The 21028-nt window shown below is 39.7% G+C and overlaps 1 pseudogene; it reads left to right on the top strand.

The window, feature by feature from the left end:
• LOC120042924 overlaps positions 1–21028 on the top strand; it is a 55268-nt pseudogene that overhangs the window by 12033 nt on the left and 22207 nt on the right.

The following is a 21028-nucleotide window of genomic DNA, read 5'->3' as shown; positions in this document are numbered from 1 at the left end:
TGAAATTTAATTGTACAAAGTATACTAAAACATGTTTTTATTAAGAAAAATTTAATTTATTAATTTATTAATTATTAATTATTAATTAATTATTAAATTAAATCAGATTCCGTGTGTTTAAATTTTTTTTTTTTTTTAACTCTGTGTGTGTTTATCTGGGTGTCATTCCTCCAGCACTACAGATAATCAAGTGATATTTGGATGTGATGCATTTGTTCCGTTGTTTACATTTGCATTGTTGGCCCACTGATGATTTAATGAAATGAAAATGTTCACAGACTCTGTAATGGAAAATGGTAATTGTATGTGTCCACATAACTGAGTATGTGACTAACCTTGTGAAACTGTCCTATTATAATCTCCTGTTCCTGGGAGTATCATCCAGTGTTGCAAACCAGCTGCACCTGTGCCCTTGTATGAATTAAGTCCCTCCCAAGAACAGGAAACTATAAAGATATGTGCCCATCACCCAATGCTTCAGGAATTCAGACTGTCTACACTGCGCTGTGTAACTGTTATTCTCTCTGAGCTCAGAAATAAAGAATCTTGGTTTGACTTGGACTCCAGCAGATCCTTATTTTATAATATCCACCACAACTCTCCCACGGATTGCTGTTTCATCATTGTCTCAATGAAGAGTTCCTCGTTCCACTTTCCTGGGGTAATTTACAAGCCTCCCACTGGTTGAATAAACGTTGTTTCCACGTCATTTCAACAAAACAAATCCATGTGATGTTAGATCAATGTGAAAAACGGATTGGATTAGTGAAAATCCATCAACATAAGGTATTTTCATGTTGAATTAACTTTAGTTGACGACTGAAAGACATGTAAATAGAAACTAGATGCTGAACTGACCAGTGGGCTGGCTTCCGGGATTAGCATGCATTGTGTCAAGAAGCAGTGCGGCTTGGCTGGGTCGTGTTTCGGGCTCTCGACCTTCGCCTCTCCCGAGTCTGTACGTGAGATGAAGCCATGGGACAAGACTGTAACTGCCAAAATAAACTTTTGCTGTTAAATTCCCATGTACCGAATGAAAAATAGAAGTTAAATGGATTTCCATTACATGTTCAAATCTACTATGGTTTATTTTTTTAACATTATATAGAAAACTGCACTGTAGCCAACAGCTCACAGATACAGTGGGGTAGGCTACCTACGTGATGAGATTATTGTGGATAAGAGCACATATTACTTTATTTTATCAAATGGCAACCAAGCATCAATCATCATGTCACCAGAATAAGACCATCCAAATGTATTGGAAAGGAGCATCAAGCTCATCACATGCAGTTTCACCACCCTGTGAAGTTCATAACTTATTTCATCTGTAGCCTAATAAACTGCATGGGTTCCCAAGTCGTAGAGGGAGGACCACACAACATATCATCACGTGACTCCAAGTTAACTAAGATGTGATGGTTATTATATAAATATTTGCACATTGTAACGGCTGTCAATGTCGTTCTCCTCCTCGGACGAGGAGGAGCATGGATCGGACCAAGATGCGGATTGGTAAGAGTTCATATTTTAATGAAACATCAACAAGACACTACAAAATACCAAAACAACAAACGTGACTAACCTGCAACAGTCCTGTGTGGCCCAAACGCTGACACAGGAAACAAACACCCACAAAACACCAGTGAAACCCTGGCTGCCTTAGTATGACTCTCAATCAGAGACAAACGATACACACCTGTCTCTAATTGAGAATCATACCAGGCCGAACACAAAACCCAACATAGAAATAGAAAACATAGACTGCCCACCCAACACTCACGCCCTGACCAATAAAGACATACAAAACAAGAGAAAACAGGTCAGGAACGTGACATAACCCCCCCCTTAAGGTGCGAACTCCGGGCGCACCAGCACAAAGTCTAGGGGAGGGTCTGGGTGGGCATCTGACCACGGTGGTGGCTCAGGCTCTGGGCGAGGTCCCCACCCCACCATAGTCACTCCCCGCTTCCGTATCCCCCTCCCAATGACCACCCTCCAACTCAACCCACCTAAATGAAGGGGCAGCATCGGGATAAGGGCCAGCACCGGGATAAGGGGCAGCAGCTCCGGGATAAGGGGCAGCAGCTCCGGGATAAGGGTCAGCAGCTCCGGGATAAGGGGCAGCAGCTCCGGGATAAGGGGCAGCAGCTCCGGACTGAGTGGCAGCTCCGGACTGAGTGGCAGCTCCGGACTGAGTGGCAGCTCCGGACTGAGTGGCAGCTCATGACTGTAGGGCAGCTCATGACTGTAGGGCAGCTCATGACTGGAGGGCAGCTCATGACTGGAGGGCAGCTCATGACTGGAGGGCAGCTCATGACTGGAGGGCAGCTCATGACTGGAGGGCAGCTCATGACTGGAGGGCAGCTCATGACTGTAGGGCAGCTCATGACCGTAGGGCAGCTCATGACTGTCTGGCGTCTCTGGCAGCTCCTGACTGGCTGACGTCTCTGGCAGCTCCTGACTGGCTGGCGTCTCTGGCAGCTCCTGACTGGCTGGCGTCTCTGGCAGCTCCTGACTGGCTGGCGTCTCTGGCAGCTCCTGACTGGCTGGCGTCTCTGGCAGCTCCTGACTGACGGACGGCTCTAACGGCTCGGGACAGACGGGCGGCTCTAATGGCTCGTGGCAGACGGATGGCTCAGATGGCGCTTGGCAGACGGATGGCTCAGACGGCGCTGGGCAGACGGATGGCTCAGACGGCGTTGGGCAGACGGATGGCTCAGACGGCGTTGGGCAGACGGATGGCTCAGACGGCGTTGGGCAGACAGATGGCTCAGACGGCGCTGGGCAGACAGATGGCTCAGACGGCGCTGGGCAGACAGATGGCTCAGACGGCGTTGGGCAGCCGGGCAGTTCAGGCACCGCTGGGCAGACGGGCAGTTCAGGCACCGCTGGGCAGACGGCAGACTCTGGCCGGCTGAGACGCACAATAGGCCTGATGCGTGGTGCCGGAACTGGAGGTACCGGGCTGAGGGCACGCACCTCAGGGCGAGTGCGGGGAGGAGGAACAGGGCTCTGGAGATGCACTGGAAGCCTGGTGCGTGGTGTAGGCACTGGTGGTACTGGGCTGGGGCGGGAAGGTGGCGCCGGATATGCCGGACCGTGAAGGAGGACACGCGCTCTTGAGCACCGAGCCTCTCCAACCTTACCAGGTTGAATGGTCCCCGTAGCCCTGCCAGTGCGGCGAGGTGGAATAGCCCGCACTGGGCTATGCAGGCGAACCGGGGACACCACCTGTAAGGCTGGTGCCATGTACGCGGGCCCGAGGAGACGTACTGGAGGCCAGATACGTTGGGCCGGCTTCATGACATCCGGCTCGATGCCCAACCTAGCCCTCCCAGTGCGGCAAGGTGGAATAGCCCGCACTGGGCTAAGCACGCGTACTGGGGACACCGTGCGCTTTACCGCATAACACGGTGTCTGACCAGTACGACGCCCTCTCACTCCACGGTAAGCCCGGGGAGTTGGCTCAGGTAACCAACCCGGCTTCGCCACACTCCCCTTTAGCCCCCCCCCAAGAAATTTTTGGGTGAGCCTCTCGGGCTTCCAGCCTCTCTTACGTGCTGCCTCCTCATACCAGCGCTCCTGGGCTGTGGCTGCCTCCTTCTCCTCCCGAGAGCGGCGATTCTCTCCCACCTTAGCCCAGGGTCCTTCTCCGTTGAGTATTTGCTCCCATGTCCATTCCTCTTCTCTCCATTGCTTTTGCTCTTGCCGTCCTTCTCCAATCCGCTTGGTCCTGGTTTGGTGGGTGTTTCTGTAACGGCTGTCAATGTCGTTCTCCTCCTCGGACGAGGAGGAGCATGGATCGGACCAAGATGCGGATTGGTAAGAGTTCATATTTTAATGAAACATCAACAAGACACTACAAAATACCAAAACAACAAACGTGACTAACCTGCAACAGTCCTGTGTGGCCCAAACGCTGACACAGGAAACAAACACCCACAAAACACCAGTGAAACCCTGGCTGCCTTAGTATGACTCTCAATCAGAGACAAACGATACACACCTGTCTCTAATTGAGAATCATACCAGGCCGAACACAAAACCCAACATAGAAATAGAAAACATAGACTGCCCACCCAACACTCACGCCCTGACCAATAAAGACATACAAAACAAGAGAAAACAGGTCAGGAACGTGACACACATAAAGGAGTTTCCACCTCCATTTCTCGTTTATACATTTTTACTGACACAAAAAGACCCCACCATGTCAAACGAACTAACAAATCGTCTGTCTGCATTAATACAATTGTAAAGGCATATCCTGTTTCCGTCAGCCTGGTCATTACTCTTGAAATGGTTGGATCAATATCCACCTTCATGATATGGATGAAGCCTGATTTGGAATGTCTGAGTAGTTCTATATGATGTCATAATACACCTCTGATAATCAAGTGATATTTGGAATGTCTGAGTAGTTCTATCTGATGTCATAATACCCCTCTGATAATCAAGTGATATTTGGAATGTCTGAGTAGTGATACATTTGCTCCATTGTTTCCATGTCAGTTGGTTTCCCACTGAAGATTTATATCTAACAGAGGGGCTTTAAAGGAATACTATGGTGACATCTTAGGGTGGCTTTAAGTAAATAGGATTATTAATCATAAACACCTACAGATACAATACCCTGCAGCTTTGACGTCAAGAAGAGAATGGTCTGATGGGTGGTGGTGCTACTCTATAGGTAAGGCTGTCCAATATGAATGTTCAATACACACAATAGGTTGATCAGTAGTCAGTTAGTTAGCTGCTACAGTCCAATATGAATGTTCAATACACACAATAGGTTGATCGGTAGCCAGTTAGCTAGCTGCTACAGTCCAATATGAATGTTCAATACACACAATAGGTTGATCAGTAGCCAGTTAGCTAGCTGCTCCATCTTAACACAGCTAGTAAGTCTGTACAGTCCAATGAATGTTCAATTCTCACAATAGGTTGACTATGGAGGTGATGTATCACAGTCAAAGTCCTGCAATAAAAGCTAAGACGCTAATATTTGTGTAAACTATACATAGTAGTGTTCTGTGGTTGTCACTGAGGTGGCTGATGTCCCATTTCATGGGGTCACTCCATAGTTAAGGCTGAACAGTGTTCTGTGGTTGTCACTGAGTTGACCTGATGTCCCATTTCATGGGGTCACTCCATAGTTAAGGCTGAACAGTGTTCTGTGGTTGTCACTGAGTTGACCTGATGTCCCATTTCATGGGGTCACTCCATAGTTAAAGCTGAACAGTGTTCTGTGGTTGTCACTGAGGTGGCTGATGTCCCATTTCATGGGGTCACTCCATAGTTAAAGCTGAACAGTGACTATAGAACGTCTACACGCCTTTTAACTTTTTTCAACGTTTTGCTCCTTAAAATTAAATCTATAAAGGGATTAAATTAGATTTAATAGAAAATGTTGAACAATTTTTTTGTTTACATCATAATTGAATAAGTCCGTCCCCCGTCCAAGTTAATACTTGGTGGAAGCCATTACAGTTTCATTAAGATTCCACCAACTTTGTGCAAAATACATCCATAGTTTTTGTCAAAACTGCTCATTGATGGACAGCGATATTTAAACCAGATGGGTTTTTTCAGTACATTTAAGTCAGGACTGAGATCAGACCACTTAGGAACACTCAACAAGTCTCGCCATTCTGGTGTGTTTTTTGCATAAAAAATGGTGTAATTGCAGAAACATTAAACCCTATCCCAGCCCTCCAGGCCTGGTGGTGGCAGCAGTGTAAATTGTCCTTCAGAAAAATTAAACAACGTGGCAGGGTTTCAGAAGACTGAGGTGGGTTTTAACTTTTTACCTGGGCTTTGCTCCTTTCATATTTATTTTGATCCTGACAAACTCCCCAGTCCCTGCCGGTGACAAGCATACCCATAACATGATGCTGCCACCACAATACTTATTGTGTGGTTAATGTGTGGTCTATCTCCAGATCATCAGACTGTTAAATAGTCACCTCTAGCCGGCCTCCGCCCAGTACCCTGCCCTGCACTTTAGTCACTGTTACACTGCCGTCTACCACCCAGTACTCCACCCTGTATTATAGTCCAGGCTCATCCTATATAATTACTGCTGTACACACCTTTTCTATTCATATACAGTCCATAATGTCTATACACACCATCATATACATTGTAAACTAACTGTATAAATATTTATATTCCGGACTCTGACATTGCTCGTTCTACTATTTCTATATTTCTTCTTCCTTGAAATAAATTGTGGGGATTTGCATGTATTGATTTGTATTGTTAGATATTACAGCACTGTTTCGATACAACAGGGATGACATCAGAGAAATATGTGTATGAGACCAATAACATTTGATTTGATCTGGTCAGAGGTGTGCAGACAACAGATGGTGTTTATGGTGGAGAGGACTGTGGACTCAGTGGAGGACATCCCAGCCACTTGGCAGTGTTGACACTCCTACTTCCTATCTGACTGGTAGTAGGACTTCACTGCTACTTCCTATCTGACAGGTAGTAGGACTTCACTGGTACTTCCTATCTGACTGGTAATAGGACTTCACTGCTACCTCCTATCTGACTGGTAATAGGACTTCACTGCTACTTCCTATCTGACAGGTAATGGGACTTCACTGCTACTTCCTATCTGACAGGTAATATGACTTCACTGCTACTTCCTATCTGACTGTTAATATGACTTCACTGCTACTTCCTATCTGACTGGTAATAGGACTTCACTGCTACTTCCTACCTGACTGGTAATAGGACTTCACTGCTACTTCCTACCTGACTGGTAATAGGACTTCACTGCTACTTCCTACCTGACTGGTAATAGGACTTCACTGCTACTTCCTATCTGACTGGTAATAGGACTTCACTGCTACTTCCTATCTGACTGGTAGTAGGACTTCTATTTATACAATCAATCAAGCAAATTTTTATGACCTTTTTTTACCTCAGCAGTGGTCACAAAGTTATTTTACAGTAATCTGGCCCAGAGAAACCTTGGACATACAGGGCACCACTGCTCCTGCCTTTCTCCCTGTGTGATGTCATATCCTTTTCCTGTTAAGGCACCTGACCAGCTGAGTGCAGGTGGGCTCTCCTGTGAACATGGGGCTGAAGATCAGACAGTGAAGAGACTCCGGGGGCAGGGATGAAGGCTGTAGAAATGAAGATATAAGATAGCATAACTTCCTGTAGGCAGTGTAGCAGAACTTCCTGTGGGCAGTGTAGCATAACTTCCTGTAGGCAGTGTAGCATAACTTCCTGTAGGCAGTGTAGCAGAACATCCTGTGGGCAGTGTAGCAGAACATCCTGTGGGCAGTGTAGCATAACTTCCTGTGGGCAGTGTAGCAGAACTTCCTGTGGGCAGTGTAGCATAACTTCCTGTAGGCAGTGTAGCAGAACATCCTGTAGGCAGTGTAGCATAACTTCCTGTAGGCAGTGTAGCATAACTTCCTGTGGGCAGTGTAGCAGAACATCCTGTGGGCAGTGTAGCATAACTTCCTGTAGGCAGTGTAGCATAACTTCCTGTAGGCAGTGTAGCATAACTTCCTGTAGGCAGTGTAGCAGAACTTCCTGTGGGCAGTGTAGCAGAACTTCCTGTAGGCAGTGTAGCATAACTTCCTGTGAAAGTAGTGAAATAAATGACATGGAATTAAAAGGTGTGGTATTTACTTCTGAGTATGTCCAATGTTTATTGTGTGATCAAAATCTACTATAGAAATGATAGTTTTCTTAGTTTACCAAACTGAATTGCCAATCAACATTCCCAGCATGAACAGCAGCCTCGGAAAAAATTCCTATTTACAATGACAGCATGGCAAAATGCCTCCTGTGGGGCAGTAAACAGAGATCTGGTTACTTTGAAAATACTTTGTATTAAGTTGTTAGCAAGAATAAACAATGTAATTAACATTTTCCCAAACTGCGTCACCCAAACTAGTCAGCAGATTATCCTTTTTTTAAATTGTATATATATATTTTTTTTTATTAACAAATATCAACAAACAAAAGAGGAATAGTCACATTCAAACAAGCATACAAACAAACTATTTACATTGCCAGGAATCCTAAACAAACGAATCATATTCATTAATAATACAAGTTTTAATTGCCAGTCAGGGAAGAGAGAGAGGCGCAGGTAGGACGTAGACGGCGGACGTAAAGGTAACGTAAAGGTAATGGCGGACTGAACGAAGTTATGTAGAGCACCTCAAGATAAAACATAATATTCAAAATATCTGCTAAATTAGACTAAAATATTAGCACTAAATAATCTGGTGGGTGATAACCTTCAATCTGGATAATAACACAAAACAAATCCTAAGACTAGAGACATTTATCGACAAATATTACGAAAACAAGCAACACCCAAACATGACGGAGAATAAGACAGGGGAACCGAATCAAAAACGAAAACGTGACTCCTCAACCGACACGGATGATCTAATATTCTCACCACCGGCAATGGTAAAGGTCGAAACCGATCTGTTAAAATCAATAAATGACAAACTGGGTATACTTGAATTAGTTAGTAAAGATATAAAAGAGTTGAAGGCAAGCCTAGAGATGAGTGATGAAAAAGCCGCGGCTTTGGAGAAGGAAACACACGCGCTAAAAGGGACGGTCAATAAGATTGAAACCGAAATGAATGAATTTAAAAAGGAGAACAACGTTCTGAAGGAATGCTTACTGGACATACAAACTAGATCCATGAGAGAGAATTTGGTACTTACAGGTATCCAAGAGAAAGAAGGAGAGGTTCCTGAATCTGTAGTTAGAGAGTTCCTTTTTGCAGCGCTTCAGATACCGCGCGAAGTTATCGATAAGATCCAACTTGAACGTGTACACCGCCTCGGACAGAGAGGGTAGAGGTACGAACGCCCAATCGTTGCCAAATTTGCTTCATTTAAAGATAAAATAATGGTTAAAAGCCTAGGTAAAAGACTTGCTGGGACCAAAATTGGCATGAATGATCAGTTTCCGAAAGAAATTGCAGAACGGCGCAAAGTTCTGTATCCAATTTTCAAAGAAAATAGATTAAAAGCGAAACGAGTAGCTCTCGTCGTTGATAAACTATATATTGATAACCAGTTGTTCAGAGACACAAAGATTACTCCATGGTTATTTTAAAAATTACAAAGTTCTCATAGATGAGGAAAATAAACACAATTCAAGCCCGGTTACTGATTGTAACAATACAATACAAAATATAGCTTTTCTATAAATCTTCACATATAACTAATTGAACACAAGCACTATTTCTATATAGTGAAGATAAAAACTAAGTAAACAGAAGGCACAGTATGTGTGGATGGTGTGGTGTGTGTTTATTTGTATTTGTTATGTTTGGAAAGTTGAGTGAGTGAGTAATGAAATAGTTGCATATCCCAGAGCCAGTGTATTGCTGTGGGCCGGGTATGAGAGGGCTTTCAATGTTGTTCAGATGATGGATATACTTTTATAATGAATTACACGTCTTATTTATTTATTGTCCTATCATGGGGAACTACATTTTTAAAATAAATTATATCTAATTATTTATTATCCTATTTTAATGGTACGGTCCATGGCCCTATACCCTAGACACCCACATGAATGGCCCAGATACTAAGGAGAAGTCCCTAACTGTTTTATGTGCATGCTGTATGCGGTCTGTATGCAGCCAAAATGAGGTCAGGGACCAAGAGCAGCACTGCCCCCTCAAGATTCTGAGCCTGCTTGGCAGGGTTGGTCCTGCAAAGCCAAAGCCCCCTAAAGGGAGAGCATAATAAACAAGGAAATTCTCAAAGCTGCTAATGAGAACCTTGATGACCTTGTACCTAGCCGGTGGGGATTCCGGTGGGCTGCCCCCACCCAGGCAGTGGCAGTGCTGGCAACACTAGCTGCAGTAACCCATGGGGAGGGGGTCACACTCGGACATTCAGAGAGGGGGTATATTATTGTGGCCCTGGTGGCACGAAACCAATCGGACTGCATGGAGATGCTTGGGAACATGGTCAAAATGGATGACCGTATTGTGGGTGTTTCAGGAAGAAGGTGTACATTTGACCTCCATCATCTAGGATGTGACAATGGTAAATGAATCTATACATTTATGCTCATTTTTTGGGCGGTCTTGCAGGCCTTCTCATGAAGCTGCAGCTGCAAGTACATTTGTAAATCATGACCCATCTTGAGTTGGGCTCTGGGATGGTGCAATTGTTGAGCGGGTGAGCTTATGGTTGTGTGGGGGTAAGGGCTGAATGTGTGTGGGTGTATGTGTGTATCCCACAACTGTTGCGAAGGAAGAAGTAAAAGATGTTAGGGACTATAGAGGATGATTCACAGCAATATGTAATAAAAATCGAGGTGAGGGCGATGGAAATGCATTTGGAAATGGATCTGCTTCGGTTCGGTGGATGGTGCTGTGTGCACTTTTCGAAGGATGGATCCCAGTCGGTCCGGGGCTGTGCGATGCGGGGGGTCGGGGGTGGTCTGTCGGGCATTGGGATGACAACCCAACTCGAGATGGGGGCTTTTGGCGGGTGGAATAGTGGGGACCAATTGGAGGTTTGCTTAGTGGAGATGCAAATGTCATGGTACAACTATATAGACACTCAATCATTATGTTACTTTTTAATAGGACGTTTACAAACATATATTTTGATAAAAATAATTGAAAGGTGTGTCTCATTATGGTAAGTGGTGAAATAAGTATAGCCAGTTACAATTGTAATGGCTTAGCAGATAATAAGAAAAGACGATCAGTATTTACCTGGCTAAAAGAGAAGGATTATAATATCTACTGTTTACAGGAAACCCATTCAACAGTTTTAGGTGAAGTTTTGTGGAAAAAGAACTGGGGGGGCGAAATATATTTCTCCCATGGGCAAAGAAATTCAAAAGGGGTGATGGTTTTAATTAATAATAACTTTGATCCAAATGTGCAACTTGTCCAAACAGATCCTCAAGGTAGATGGATTATTTTAAATATGTTATTGGACAATAAACATATATGGCTTATTAACCTATACGGTCCGAATAATGATGATCCAAGCTTCTTTGACAATATATATAAGAATGTATCAACTCTACAAGCAACACTAGACTCTATTATTATAGTGGGAGATTTTAATACGGTCTTAAATACCTCTATGGACCGGAAAGGAAATCACACTACAAACTATCACCCTCAGGCACTTAAGGAAATCAGGAATGTCATGGATATATTGGAATTAGTGGATATATGGAGACTTAAATACCCTGACCTAGTGAGATATACATGGCGGAGGCTTAATCAAGCTAGTCGCCTTGACTACTTTCTTATATCATTCTCTCTGGCACCAAAAGTTAAAAAGTGTTTGATAGGGGACAGAATGCGGTCGGACCATCACATAATTGGCATATATATTACTCTTACAGAATTTCCACGTGGGCGAGGATATTGGAAATTTAATCAAAGCCTACTAGATGATAAATTGTTTAGAAATAGGACAGAAGAATTTATAACTGACTTTTTTAGACATAACATAGGTACAGCAGATCCCCATATTGTATGGGACACTTTTAAGTGTGCCTTTAGAGGCCATGCAATTCAGTACTCATCTATAAAACAAAAGCAATTTCGATCAAAAGAGTCCATATTAACAAAGGAAATTGAAGGACTAACAGTACAGTTAGATAACAATAAAAACGGTACCATAGAGGCACAGAATAAGTTAGAGGAAAAACAAAAAGAAATGGAGGAACTTATTCAAGAAAGATCCAGTGTAATATATTACAAAAATAAAGCGAACTGGATGGAATATGGGGAAAAATGCACCAAATTCTTTTTCAATCTTCAATATAGAAATGCTACCAAAAAAAACGTATTAAAACTTGTTACAAATGATGGAGTCACGCATGATTCACCAAATGATATTTTGAAAGAGGAAGTAAAGTACTTTAAGAATATATTTTCGTTTCAGGCTCCTCCATCTCCACTAACTGAAACTAATTGTATGGATTTTTTCCCTAATAATAATGTAAAATTAACATCTGTACAGAAAGACTCATGTGAAGGCCTAATTACAGAGGAGGAACTGCTTGATGCAATTGGGGCCTTTAAGGATGGGAAAACTCCAGGACTGGATGGCATACCAGTGGAAGTATACAAACATTTTTTTGATATACTCAAAGGACCATTATTAGCTTGTTTTAACCACTCCTATATAAATGATAGATTATCAGACACGCAACAAGAAGGTGTGATATCATTATTACTGAAACAGGACCCAAGTGGTATATATAAAGATCCAGTCCATTTAAAAAATTGGAGACTTCTTACACTTCAGTGTTGTGATGCAAAAATCCTAGCAAAATGCTTGGCGCATAGAATAAAAAAAGTTTTGTCAGATATTATTCATCCTAATCAGACAGGTTTTTTACATGGACGATACATTGGAGATAATATAAGGCAAGTACTGGAAACAATAGAACACTATGAAATATCGGGGACACCAGGCCTGGTTTTCATAGCTGATTTTGAAAAGGCTTTTGATAAAGTACGACTGGAGTTTATATATAAATGCCTAGAATATTTCAATTTTGGGGAATCTCTTATAAAATGGGTAAAAATTATGTATAGTAACCCTAGGTGTAAAATAGTAAATAATGGCTACATCTCAGAAAGTTTTAAACTATCTAGAGGAGTAAAACAAGGTTGTCCACTATCGGCATATCTATTTATTATTGCCATCGAAATGTTAGCTGTTAAAATTAGATCAAACATTAATATTAAGGGATTAGAAATCCAGGGCCTAAAAACTAAGGTGTCATTGTACGCTGATGATTCATGTTTTCTTTTAAAACCACAACTAGAATCTCTCCACGGCCTCTTAGAGGATCTAGATACATTTGCTATCCTCTCTGGATTAAAACCAAATTATGATAAATGTACCATATTACGTATTGGATCACTAAAAAATACACATTTTACATTGCCATGTAGTTTACCAATTAAATGGTCTGACGGTGATGTGGACATACTCGGTATACAAATCCCAAAAGAAAGAAATGATCTCACTCCAATAAATTTTTATAGGAAGTTAGCAAAAATAGATAAGATCTTGCTACCATGGAAAGGAAAATACCTGTCTATTTGTGGGAAAATCACCCTGATTAACTCTTTAATCATATCACAGTTTACCTATTTGCTTATGGTTTTGCCTACACCTAGTGACCTGCTTTTTAAATTATATGAACAAAAAATATTCAATTTTATTTGGAACGGCAAGCCAGATAAAATTAAAAGGGCCTATTTATATAACGAATATGAATTCGGAGGGCAGAAATTATTAAATATTAAAGCATTAGACCTCTCACTAAAGGCATCAGTCATACAAAAGTTATACTTAAATCCAAACTGGTTCTCTAGTAGATTGGTACGAATGTCTCATCCTATGTTCAAGAAGGGCCTATTTCCCTTTATTCAGATTACACCTGCTCACTTTCGGTTGCTTGAAAAGGAAATAATCTCCAAAATATCTTTATTTTTTAAACAAGCCTTAGAAAGTTGGTTGCAATTTCAGTTTAATCCACCTGAAAGGACGGAACAAATAGTACAACAAATCTTGTGGTTAAATTCAAATATAGTAATTGATAAAAAAAACTGTATTTATCGAAGAAATGTTTAAAAAAGGTATAATTTTTGTGAATGATATCATAAATAGGACTGGTGGAGTAATGTCACACATGCAGCTAACACAGACATATGGAAATGTCTGCTCTACCCAAAATTACAACCAATTAATTGCAGCATTACCACAAAAATGGAAGAGGCAGGTGGAAGGGGATAAAAGTAAGGAACTTGTATGTCGGCCTTATATTAAAGAACATAAATGGTTAAAGAAAAGTGTGATAAATAAAAACATATACCAATTTCATTTAAGGACCAAAAAACTTACAGCTGTGCCATATAAATTGCAAAATAGTTGGGAAGAGATTTTCGATGTACCCATTCCATGGCACATGGTTTATGAATTGATACGCAAAACAACGCCGGATTCAAAACTTCAAATTTTTCAATTTAAATTATTGTACAAAATTCTTGCAACTAATAGAATGTTATATATATGGGGGATACAATCTTCTCAGCTCTGTAGATTCTGCTGTGAGGAGGCAGAGTCATTAGACCATTTATTTTGGTATTGTCCGCATGTAGCTCGTTTTTGGTCACAGGTCCAGGAATGGTTGAAGAATTGCAACATTTGCGTAGAACTAACGCTACAGATAGCAATACTGGGGGATTTGAAAAGCCATAGTCAATCAATCAATAATATAATAATTATTTTAGCAAAAATGTTTATTTTTAATTTACAATCCGTGGAAGCTATGAGAATAGGAAGTTTCAAATCTTTTGTGAAGCATCACAGCACAGTTGAAAAATATATGGCAAATAAAAATCCGAAATGGATGATGTTGGAAGATAGATGGGAAAGGTTGAGTGGAGCTGAAGGGTGGGACTAATAACAAGATAAACAATGTAGGGCATACGGGATCTGTGAAATGTGTATAGGTGCGGAGCTATTGTGAAATAGCACAGTTACAAGTGGAAATCAAACTGAATGGACAACAGAAATAGAGGAAGGACTAAGAACAAACAAGAGAGAACTATTATAAAGTAGACTGTGTCTGTAAAATGTGTATAAGATGTATAAATTGAAGGTAAAAATAGAAATGTTTATCAGTTTACTCCAATTGGGGAATCGGTGGTAGGGTTTGCAGGGAATAATAATAAAGGTATACTCTTTAAAAAAAGTATGTATGTCTATGTAGGTATGTGTATGTATATATGTGTATATGTATGCATACGTGAATGGATATATATATTTACCCAAAAAAATATGGGGGATTGGAAATGATGCAGACAATTACATTGGAAGCAACATTCTTTCCGCAATATTAAGCTGATCCACCCCCCGAAGAAAAAAAAAAAAAAAAAAAAAAAAATAGTTTTAATTGCCTTTTTGTTTTTCATTTTAGTTAAAGTAGTGCCATTTGCATTTGTGAATATCAAATTTACCTAATATTATTGGCAGTTGAATTAAATATACTACATCTTTATCAATGTCAGACTTTCTGAAATAAATCATTACATAGTACAACCAGTCCTATTTTTTTGTAACAAAGTTCTGTATGTCAATCCAAAACAATTCTACTATAAATACAGGCAGAAACACATGCTAAATGGTCTCCTTCTCCATTCCACAGAAATCACGTTTAAAGTCACTATTCAGCTTGAATCTTTTCAAAACATGTTTCACAGGATAAATTCTATGTAACATTTTAAATGAAACTTCCTTTACCTTGTTACTGATACAATATTTGTTAGCAATTTACCATGCTTTCCCCCATTGTATATCACCATAGATATTAGACCAAAATAATCTTGCTGAGGGAATTGTAGTGTCACAAACATTATTCCCAATCTGTTTATTACTACATTTATCTTTGATGTTAATATTGTCAATGAATATATTTTCATGTAAATCTATGTTACTTACATCGACCACAGAGGAATTTAAAAGAGATACAACCCCCCTTGGATTCACATCAAAAACAATTGCATATTCTTTCGGGGTTATTGGAATTTTAAACTTATCAAGAAATTCCCCATATGAGAGTAGATATTCATTCTCATTCAGTAACTGACCAACCAAAATAATTATATTCTCAAACCAGTTACGAAAAAAAGAGACTTATTTTTAAATCGTATATCTTAGTTGTTCTGTAGAAAGCATCTGTGAGGGGAAAAATTGTGTTTGTACTCTAACATCCAAGCTAAAATCGCCTGCTTATGGAATTTGGCCAATTTTACTGGGATTTTATCAACATCAAAATTACAATCGAAGCAAAAATTCTAAACCACTAACAGAATCAAATAAATACTTATGGAAGACATTCCAAATACTGTTCTGGTTCTTAATATACTTCAGAATCCAATTTATTTTAAAAGTATTAATTAGAGTATTGAAATCTAAAACCTCAAAACCTCCTTGTTCTTGGGTATTAGTGAGAATATCTTTCTGTAGATAGTGAGGCTTGTTCCCCCAAATAAAACTATAAAGAATCTTATCTAAGTCCTTTACATCCTTTACAGTTTTAGGGGATAATTCAAGTGATAACGAGACATAAACCGATCTGGATAACCCTTCAGCTTTGGACAATAAAACCCGACCATATAAGGAAATATCTCTCATCAACAAGAGGTTCAATATCTTCTTTGTTTTCTCAATAATGGAGTTAAAGTTTAATTCACTCCTTTGTTTTTCATCCTTTCATATAACAATTCCAAGATAAGTAGCCTTATCTTTCATTGGGATACCATATACTTCCTGTAAAACACAATCCTTCAGTGGAAATAAGACTGACTTATTGGTATTAATGTTCAAACCTGAAACGAAGGAAAAGTCTTCAATACAGGAAACTGCTTTAGAAACCTCCTTCCTGTCTCTTAGAAATATAGTGGTATCATCAGCCAGTTGACAGTTTAAATTCATTGCCAAGTGCTGAAACACCTTGAAAATTCCCTTTCTTGACATGAAGAGCCATAATTTGAGTAACCAATAAAAATAGAAATGGACTAATTGGGCAGCCCTACCTAATGCCACGGCCAATATCAAATCTTTGGGATGTCCTGTGAGCTAATTTTACAGAGCTAGTACAACCACTATATAAAGTTTGGACTGCTTTAAAAAAAAGTCCCCAAACCCCAAATAACGTATTGCTTTGAACATAAACTCATGTTCTACAGTGTCAAAAGCTTAATAAAAATCAACAAACATAAGAAAGCTATCATCAAGGAGGAGGTCATTATAGTCGAAGATCAACCTGATGTTATTACTAATGTGTCGACCATGCATAAAACCAGATTGTTCTTCATCAATTATATGATGGAAGCCTTGTTTCAACCTCTATCCAGGGCAAATCATTTCCCATCATTATTCAACAGGCTAATGGGTGTCCAGTTGTCTATATAAAGACTATCCCTATTAGGTTTGGGAATCAAAGTAATTACACCTTGCTTTAAGGAAGCCTGTAACTCCCCATTTTCTATTGATTCTTGGAACATAGCAATAATGAAAGGAATCAATGTATCATTGAATGCTTTAAAAAAACTTTATAAAAACGTATTAAACTATAATTTCCAGGTGACCTATTGTCCTTAAGGCTTTTAATGCAGTCTTTTATCTCAATTTCAGATAACTCATCATCACAACAATCCCTGAAATCATTATCTTCTTAGCAATGTTTGCTACATTGTCTAAGAAAAGATCCATATTGGAAGTTGGCTGGGCTGATGTATACAGATTCTGATAAAACTGGGCAACATGCTGAGACATTTCTTTTGGATTTTCATTGGGAGTATTATTAATCATTAATTTACATATGGAAGTCTTTTCGCCTGCCCTTTTTCAATTAAAGAAATATTTTGTATTTTTCTCTCCCTCTTCCATCCATTTTCTTCTTGATCTTACAAACGCTCCCCGGGCCTTTTCCTTGTAGATACAGTCTAACTGCATTTGCAATGATGATAGCTCCAGTAATTCCTGATTAGTTAGTTCAGGTTTTTTAGTATAATCCATTATTCCCTTTATGATGTCATATTCTTTCTCTCTTGGCACGAGCAATTTCTTTCCCCATTAAAATAGCCAAAAGCCTTATATCAAATGTCATTAGCTCCCAGTAACTTCCTAACGTATTCATAACACAGGCACAATTCCAGTATTTATCAATAATTCCTGCTACTTCCTTCTTAAATACTTAATTCTCTAGTAAAGTCATTCATTTTCCAGTAACCGTAACTAACTTTTTTTGTTGACAAACCATGCATATTTCTCTTTATTGAGATCCCTTTGTGATCTGTTAAAATTGATGGTTCAATCGAGACTGTATCAACCTTGTCAGCCATATCTTCAGATATCAGCCAGAAATCAATATGGGATTGTATAGATACATTTTTGGTACTCCATGTAAACATAATCGTTTCTGGGTTCTTACGTCTCCAAATATCTAGAACACCTAACCTTAGACATATATTCCTTATCTCACAAACAGAATTGCTATCCTTAGGAGGCCATCTATCTAGATTATCATGTAATAATACTGTGTTAACATCTCCACCCCATATTACTTTGGCCAATGGAAATGTAGACATCATTTGACTTATTTTCCTCTTAATGTCTCTAAATAAAATACAGTTACTTGACTTGCTATTGGAAGCATAAGTATTTACAACAATGAATTGAATGTGGTTGACATCTACCAACAGTATAATCCATCTCCCTGTATTATCTGCTTCATGACTCAATACATGACCCTTAAAGTTGCCTTTTAAAATAGCGACACCTGCTGAGCGATTAGTACCAAATGAAAACCAAATATCATTCCCCCATTGACACTTCAAAAAGCAGTATCTGTGGAACAGGCATGAGTTTCTTGAATGAAATAAAAGTAGGCACTCTTACCCTTACAATACAAAAATAAAGATTTCCTTTTCAACATATTACGGATTCCCCTGGCATTAATAGAAAAAACAGAAATGGACATTTACTATCACAGTGACTATATGAATAATATTAAACTTGTATACGTTCACATGAAGCGGGTTCTCACAAAAATAACGTTTTTACTAGTTGCAAATAAAAACAGTCCTTTGCAAGTGGTTGACCTAAATTATATATATATTATAGATATTGTTGACCTAAATTATATATATATATATATATATATATATATAGTTTTATACAATTGCAAATAACATTGTGCCATAGATTAGTAAAACGAATAGCCTTCAAGCTAACATTAAGTGTCAGTGTGAATTTCCCTGCCATAAATAAAATATATCTAAAAGAAAGCTTGACTCACACAAACAAGGCTCTTTCCTCAAGAAATATAAAGTTTTATCAGATGCAAATCAAACTCAGTCCTGCAAACTATGCACTTTTCCCCTCTTCCTTGCTCTCTCAATCATCGGCCACAGACGATTCAGAGCTTATTTGTCAAATGCTGTCAGATCCTCCTTGAACCTCCGGTTGTTGTTCTTTAAATAGTCATTTTCCATGTCATATCCCTCGCTGTCCTGGAGATGAAGCTCATGTTCACTGGTCGTGGTGGCTGGTTGTTGTCCCCATCTCTCAGCCTACCCAGACGCTGCACTACATCCAGAGAACCTGCAACAACATTTCGCTCCTCCTCCGGGACTATTGCCCTGCAAATGTCCTTCACTCTTGCTTTGATGTTCTCGTCAGATTTTTCTGCTATTCCATAAATTAGAAGATTCCATCTCCGACCATACCGGTCATTCTCGTTTACCTTTGACTCCATTTCAGGGAGTTTCCTCTCCTGCTTTGCAACCTGAATTTTCAATGTTGCGTTCTGCTGCTTCAGAGTTTATACTTCCTCAGCATTGAAATCAATCCCTTTCTTCAGGTTAGCGATGCTGATAATGTTCTTTTTCACCAAATCCATGATGTCATCTGTGCTCTCTTTGATTTTAGCCGTGAGGATGCGGACGATGTCCTGTAACTGGCTCAGTGATGGTTCACTTCTCAGCTGCTTTGGAAGTTGCTCCTTGGTTGGGGTATTCGGGTATGAATCACATTCACCCCACTTTTTTTACACTGCAAGCATATGAGTGAGTTTCAGCAATGCCTCTTTTCTCCATGGAAGTTTAAACATCCATTATCTCAGCAACAGTTTGGTTATGTCCTGATTCCATGCTACTAGCTATGAACACATTAGTTAGCTAACATAACTAAACACGCTGTGTTGTATGGTTAGATATTTTTTGAGAGAAAACTAACTGCAACATAAATCTATAAACTTTGTGAGAAAAACCTCAAATTGTTCAACTCAAGCAGATTATTCTTTTATTCTTTTTTACCTTAATTTTTATTTTATTAACAACAAATCAATACAGGAAGTACATGTGGGAACACAAGTATCTATAAATAATATACAAAGGACAATTGGGCTAGGGGGTACAATATCACATTACTAACAAATCTGTTAGAATATTAAGTGTGTGTAGAGTATTTAATTGTCTTAAAATACAGTTCAATTTATTTTTGTAAGGTAAGAAAATGTGGTGTTTTACTGAAACTGTTGTAATGAACACTTATGAATATGGTGGGCAGAATTGTCTGGACTTTACTACCTTAAATAATACTTAAGATCAATTGGATAAAACAATTCCTAAGAAGACCCACTTCTATGTGGAATTTTATTCCTCATGTCTTCTCTACTTGGTGGCCTTAACTTCATGCTGGTTTGTAATTATAATATTGACAAAGTTCCAGTGAAACTTTCTGCTTTTCAATAGCAGGTTCTCTTGTCTTGGGATAGCTCCCCCTTTTCTCAATTTCCACCTGAAGACATAGCCTAATCTAACTGCCTGTAGCTCAGTCCCAGAAGCAAGGACATGCATATTCTTGGTATCATTTGAAAGGAAACACTGAAGTTTGTGTAAATGTGGATTGAAAGTAGGAGAATATAACACAATAGATATGGTAGAAGAAAATACAAGGAAATAAACATGTTTATTTTATTGTTGTTGCATCTTTCAAATGAACAAGAACAGCCAAACATTCAGATATGATGCTGGGGATAATTTCGAAGAAGAACATAAGAGGGCAACAGTATTTGAGCAAAGTTTCAGACAGATTCCTTCAGGAATGAGCGAGATACATGACATTGAGCATGAAGTCACCCAGGTGTCCCACACAAGTTGCCCAAATGTACCCTATTGGCCAAATTGGTACAGTGATACATTTAGATGCAAATAACTATATACAAAATACTCAAATTTTATTCTAACACCCCCCCCCCCCCCCCCCCCCCCCCCAAATTAAAAAAAAAAAAAATGTTAAGTAACAAGGGTAACTATTTACACTTTCAATGTACAATATTGTGAAGACCCTCAGCCCTCTACACAATATTGTGCTGCTGATGCCAAGGCCCATAGCAGTCTCTTTCTGGTGTGAAGCAGAGGGTCACCGAACAAGTGGTGCAGGTGACG

This window comes from Salvelinus namaycush, unplaced genomic scaffold (assembly GCF_016432855.1).
Source record: "Salvelinus namaycush isolate Seneca unplaced genomic scaffold, SaNama_1.0 Scaffold810, whole genome shotgun sequence".
NCBI classification, from domain to species: Eukaryota; Metazoa; Chordata; class Actinopteri; order Salmoniformes; family Salmonidae; genus Salvelinus; species Salvelinus namaycush.
Note: the sequence above shows the minus strand (reverse complement) of the source record. Positions and strands in the feature narration are given on the sequence as shown.